The sequence below is a fragment of the Rhinopithecus bieti genome, unplaced genomic scaffold (assembly GCF_001698545.2).
Source record: "Rhinopithecus bieti isolate Rb0 unplaced genomic scaffold, ASM169854v2 scaffold_33474, whole genome shotgun sequence".
In the NCBI taxonomy this organism is placed as follows: domain Eukaryota; kingdom Metazoa; phylum Chordata; class Mammalia; order Primates; family Cercopithecidae; genus Rhinopithecus; species Rhinopithecus bieti.
The window spans coordinates 931,878-938,244 of record NW_016814460.1 but is presented as its reverse complement, the minus strand read 5'-3'; positions in this window follow the sequence as shown (position 1 = coordinate 938,244).

The following is a 6,367-nucleotide window of genomic DNA, read 5'->3' as shown; positions in this document are numbered from 1 at the left end:
AAAAAAAAAAAAAAAAAAAAAAAAAAAAAAAAAAATAAGGAAGAATCAGACAGATGACTTACTGAAGAGTATTTTGCTATTAGGAGACAGACGTGGACTAATAATCCATTATCTTTTGATTCCAGCAGAGTTCAGTGCACTTTCCTCTACAGTACACATGCTAGTAGGGGCTAGAGACTGGGACTAATATTCCCAGTCAATACTTTCAGAAAATGAGGCATCATGTTGTTTGAAGGAGTTGGTAAGCTGGCATTCTTTCTTATAGACAAAAGAATAGATAAGACGATTTAAATGCCATTTCAAATCTACTTTCCTCTTTCCTACAGCATACCTATGAAATGGAAAGCAGTTATTAAATAGAATTTGTGTCTTTTCCATATGTAAAATGATATGTCTTTGTATATGTGTACTTCTAATATTCATATGAATGTTATTCAACATCTGCATGTGTGGATGTGCATATGGTGTAGACGGCTTTGTATTGTTTTCCTCCATGGGTGTATATTACTCAGACCCTCTCATGAATCTGCCTACTAATTTAATGTATTACTTTACTGTTACTTCATTTCCATACTTTTCTAAAGTGCTTCAGATGCAGCCCAATCAGAACTTATAAACACATGTGCAAGCAGCCTTACAAACACACACATGCACACAAGGAGACATATATAGACATGTGCTACCACATATTCCCTAGATCTTCCTTGCTTACCCCTGCTATAGCTGGACAGACATAATTGTCACTTCAGGCTGGAACAAGTGAAGCAGGCTGCTTTTTCTGTTTATGCTGTACAGCTGACAACAGATAACTGCATCAGCCTCATCTGCTTAGGCTTTACCTCTTTTCTAAAGGGTGGCCAGAACAAAAGCTTCTTCCTATCAGGATTTTTGCCAGAAACACCTTTTCCCAGAAATCCCTGTTTGGTTCATCCTATCCTGCCAGATTTACAGTTCCTCAGCTTCCCAGCCTCTTCTCCCTGACTCTCTAATATAGAATTTCTGCTCAGCCAGATGAGTGCCTTCTCCCCAGCAACATATACCTTGTCCTCTCCAGGCTCTAAACTGCACAAGCCATGGCCCAACCTGGGACACAAGTCTTTTCCTACTTCTCCCTTGGGCCCCATTTCTGCTCTCCTCCCCAAGTGTCTCTCCCCTCTGAGGGGATGACTGCCTTGTCTGATTCACCTCGCTTCTGCTGCAGCTCCTGCTCCTCCCGCCTGCATTGATGTCCCTCATTTCTCTTGTTACTCAATCTTCTCACTTTTCTTTCTGCCTGGGTCCTGAGTATATGTTCCATCTCCCTGCACAGATGGGGTGTGGCTCCCCACATGCAGGAATTGGCTTTGTCGCTTGTTTCCTGGTGCTCCCCTCCTCCAGCCCAGGCAATGCCCTTGTTCCTGGCAGAGTGCTGACTGACAGACTGGCTGGAGTTGAAGCTCAGCCTTAATACTTCTCCAATCTCTTTTCTTAATTAATTTGATGTGTTTGGCATCACCTCTGCTGCTGGAGGGGTATTTTCTAGGAAGCAGAGGAGTGTCGGAGGCCTTGCTCCTTTTCCTTCCTTTCTCAGATAGACTAGTATTTCAACCTGACAGCTCCCAGCCGGTCCTCTGGATATGGAGCATTGAGTATTTATTTTCCTGATGTTTTTATTCCAAAGTCTTTGCCAGGGTCATGTTGTTGAAATCTGCCAAGTGACAGCAGCCCCTGACCCTGCTACTGAATCCAAACACATTTTACAGGTACAGCTGTTGTCAGAAAATTACAGAAGCCAAAGGCAAAAACAGAGGCCTTGAGAGGTCATCTTGGATATGCCCCTGTCTCCAGTCTAGTTTCTGCTCAGGTAAATTAGAAGAGATCTAGTTTCAAAGTGCTACACAAGGGAAATGGATGTGCCACTCTTCAATCCCACTCCATTATCTAGCAGTTCCCACCGTCAGAATGTGTTTCGTTGTATGGACCCACAACCTCTCCTTTGAATGCCAGGCGCTTTCCACTTCTGTTGTTGCCAGAAAGTGGATGATGATTAATATAATCCACTATATACTTGAAAAAGAAAATTATATTAGAAATAATCCAGAGAAAGTGGTCATCCATGACCAAGTGGTCATCCATGATGGATAATTCAATCTTCAACACAATCTACATTCTTTCCAAAGACCAGAGTAATTTCCAGACTGACTTAGCTGTTAACCATGAACATCCAAAATCCTCCCTGGCTCACAGTGGTAAGTAGGTTTCCAAGTCTGGATTAGTCTTACCCCTAGATTTAAATGTTTTTTTGTCTGCCCACATCCCACTCTATGGCTCTTCCCCCAGCCCAGGTTGAGAGTGCTGGTGCCACTCAATGGTGTCCACACATAATAAGGTTCTGTGTAATGCCAAGCAACTGGTTGTGAGAGAAAAATGTTATCTGGCTAATCCATCCACTTATTAACATATATTTGGATACTTGGAAATAATCCAATGAAGGACTGAAGTTTTCCTTTGTCAGCATGTAGACAGTCCTAAAATATCATAGTCAAGCAGTGTCCATAGACAAAGTTAACTGCATCATTAACACTTCTTTTTTTCACTTGGCATGCTATATCTGACAGGCTTTCTCCCCACCTGGTGACCCAACGCTGGCCTGAGTGGCTTGGCACTCATTATAAAGAGAGATGCCAATGTCTCAAAAGTGCCAGAGAGTCTGGCAGGCAGCCTAACTATAAGGCAGCTGCTGTGATTTCCATAAGAGAATAAGCAGAATGCAAAACAAAACTGCAAGAATGAGGCTGCCCAGTTCTTGGTGTTGGCAGGGGCCATAAAAGCAGGAACTCATTTCCTCATCTCCTGCGACTGAGTCTAGCCTACACATCCAGAGTCTAGGAGGGACAAATTTGGGTGAACCAATGCAAAAGAATGTATTCTCATCACCTCTGGAAAAAATGCTTTTGTGTCAGCCGTTTTTCCAAGGGACCAACTGGAGCTATTACCATACAATCTAGTGAAACAAATCATGGTTCTTTACTTAGATCTGGAAATATATCAAACTGAATAATTCAGGAAATCTATGGTTTTGGTAGTGAGTTGCCAAAACTCTGCTTTATTTGGTGCTATGCAGTTTCCACTATAGTAGCCCTGATCTAGTCGGTTTATCTCTACAACTCAAACAACTAGAAAACTGTTTGAGCCAATCCTTCACTCTCTTCATCCCTTGAAATCCTAGTGAGTCTGAAACAACAGATAAGCATGGGGGGAAGAAGAGAAACACAAGGTTAAAAAATAAAAAAGCAAAAACAACCCGTTTCCTTCTACACACATCTAGGCTAAAGCAACCCTGAGCAAGGGAAGGAAGAAAATATTACATTAAACTGAGCTCAGAATCTTGAAGCTCCGTTGCACTGGACATTCTCCCTAAGATTTGAAATTGTGTATATGACTTGAAGTTGTTATAGGATTGTCTGTTACCTAAGAGCAGGCAGAACAGTCTTAGGGTCCCCTGGAGTTTTAGTCCAAGAGCCAAGAAGTATTAGCTAACATCCATTGACATTGATAAAGGGTGATAGAACACAAAAACGAAATTGCATTTTGCCTTTTAAAGAGGATGTGTTAGTAAAGGATGGACTGGGATATGAGAGTAAATAAACCACAAAACATATAGTCACTTAAACACAATAGAAACTTATTCCTCCTTCAGGTAAAGTCCTAGGCAGATGATTCTTGCCCGTGGGTGGCTGCCCTCTCCATGTGCTTCAGGGATCCAGGTTCTTCCTATCGAGTGTCTGATCTATTCCCTAGGGTGCCATGGTGGGCACCCTCACAGAGGAAGAGGACAGAGAGCACTGAGGAGGATGGGAACACACCCACTTGTTAAAAGCTTTGGTCAGGAAATGGCACATGCATTCCATTAATTAGAACTAAGTCACACAGCCATATGAAACTGCAAAAAAAGCTGGGGGTGTAGTCCAGCTGTGGTCCCAGGATTTGGAGGGAGCAGTTGCTATGTCTTTATAATGGTTGAAATTTTACTGGCTTCTGTGTCCAGTGGCAAATTTGGACACAGAAGATCCTCATGGGGTACCAGAGGTTCAGCCATCATAGGCAGCAACCTCATGAGAGTACTTCTTTCTCCAAAAGGAAGGTCATCATTCCCCAAAGGGACTTTTCTCCGAATGGTGCAGGTTGATGGATGGCGGGGATAAAAGGGACTGGGAGAGAAAAGGACTTCTGTGAAAAACCAGAGCAAAGGTAGCCATGCTCAGTTGCCTCTTAAAGATAAAGAAGGCTCCTGTAGCTTTACTACTGAGACCTACTCGCAGGAGATTTGTTCCTTCCCCTGGTGGAACTTCTCATCTCTTGTGTAATGAATATGCACCTGAAACTCCTAGGTCTCAGAGAGCCTGGAAGTAAACACGACCCTAAAAAATCCTTGCTACCGAAAACAATCCAGTAAAATGTGCCACTGGACACAGAAGCCAGTAAAATGCATGAAGGCAGAAGAATTGCCTGGCCCTTCAACCCCAAATAAAATAAACATATTCTACATCTTATTAATTCCAAAACTGGATTCAATTTTTTAAAGTGCCGCATTCTGATGAGATCAGAAGACACATCTGGCAGGGATGAGGTCATTACAAGAAGAGTTTGACTATTTATAATAATAATAAAAAAACACCCACCACCCTTGGATTCTCACTGGGGTGGGGAGCGAAGAGCTTTGCAGGACCCATCAAGGAAAGCAAAGATTCCGGCAACACAATTCCCCTTGTTAACTATATTCCTGGCCTCTAGGTCACTATTTAAAATAAAAGGGCATCTCCATTCTCCCCCAGAAGTACCGTTCTACAGTCACACTCGCTACTTTATCCATGTCTGTGTGCAGTGAGCATTTTTCTGTTCTTCTAGTTCCACTGGAGTTTTATTTTATGCACCCTTCCCCTGCCCCATTTCTTGAGACCAGCTGGACTGCATGCTGGAAAAACAAAACAGAAGAGAGGGGAAGGTCCCTCAGATTCCAAAGCAGAATACAACCAAGGCTTCCTAAGTAAATGAAAAGGACTTGGAGAAGACATAACCCTTCAGTGTAGACACTTAAGTTGAAATTTCTGCCCTGTCGTTCCAATGCCATGATGGAGAAGGACCCCCACAATCGCCTTTGGCGTGTGCAGCTCTGAGCGTTACAACGATGCAAAGTGCGGTCTTTGGAGGCTGCGGGAGTCAGTAATCCCTCAATTCACTCTCGCCATTCCTTCTCCCCAGTCTGCGCGAAAGCCAGGTCCGAGGGCTTCGAAGATCGGGGGGACCCGAGATGCGCACCAGTGGCGGGAAACGAGCTGGCTTAGTTGGCTGGGCTGCGTCCCTTCGCCACGGCCCGCCCGCCCGCCGCTCCGGCCTCCGGAGAAGCCTGGAGAGGGGGCCTGCTCCTCTTGAAAAATGGCTTTTGGGGGCGGTAGGTCCTCGGGAGGGCGACTGGCGGAAAGTGACTTGCCGCGGCTTCGAGTAGAGACTTTGGTGCGGGACCCAACTCCTGGGGAAGGCGGGGAGCGCTAGGCAGATGCCTGGCCCCAGTGAGGCGCCAACACGTACAAGTTCCGCTCTGAGTGTTTGAAAATGAAAGTTTCTCTCCGATTGATTTTTTTTTCCCCTTTAAATGTATCTCCTTCAAAAAAACAAAGACGTGGACAGGCAGGCGCCACCCGGTCTGGGAGCTGAGAGGTTCGCGACAGCTGAAGATTTCGTTTGGTTCAAGTTGAGAAAATAAGGGTCGCCCCGTCCCAGGCTGGGAGCGTGGGGACTTCCGTCTATGGACTGTGCAAACCCTCTGGGGCTGCCTCCCGGATTGGCATGCTCTCCCCGCCGCCTGAAGCCTAGGAAAGGTTCCCTGGAGGCACTGGACTCCAGACCCCTGCAGGGCGGGATGGAGAAAAAGCCCTGAATACCACGTCCCACACCCCTCAAGTCGGGAGCCCCCAAGCGCCAGTCCGGCGTACGCAGCTGTGGGGTGGGAAGGAGAAGTCAAGTCCTCCGCCAAGAACTCACCCACGCAGCTCCTGCCATTCCTCCGCCTGATTTCTGCTGGAGGAGGTCGTCAGTTTGCAGGGGCAGAATATGAAGACTCCGGAGAAATAGACAAGACAATATTCCTGAGCTCTTTGAACGGCCCAGGTAGAGAAGAAAATTAAACAATGTAACTCATCTCTCTACAAGTAAAGATCTAGAGCGAGATTAAGACCCCCATTCCCGGCTTTTCCTCTGAAGCTCCCCCAGAATAAGCCTGCACGTTAGAGCTGGCTAGGTCAGGGAGTGCAAGGAGAGGTGCCTTTTCGACCTGGAGAAAGAGTACTCTCCCCCACAGCTTTTGATAGTTAATGCTGAAGTTATCAAG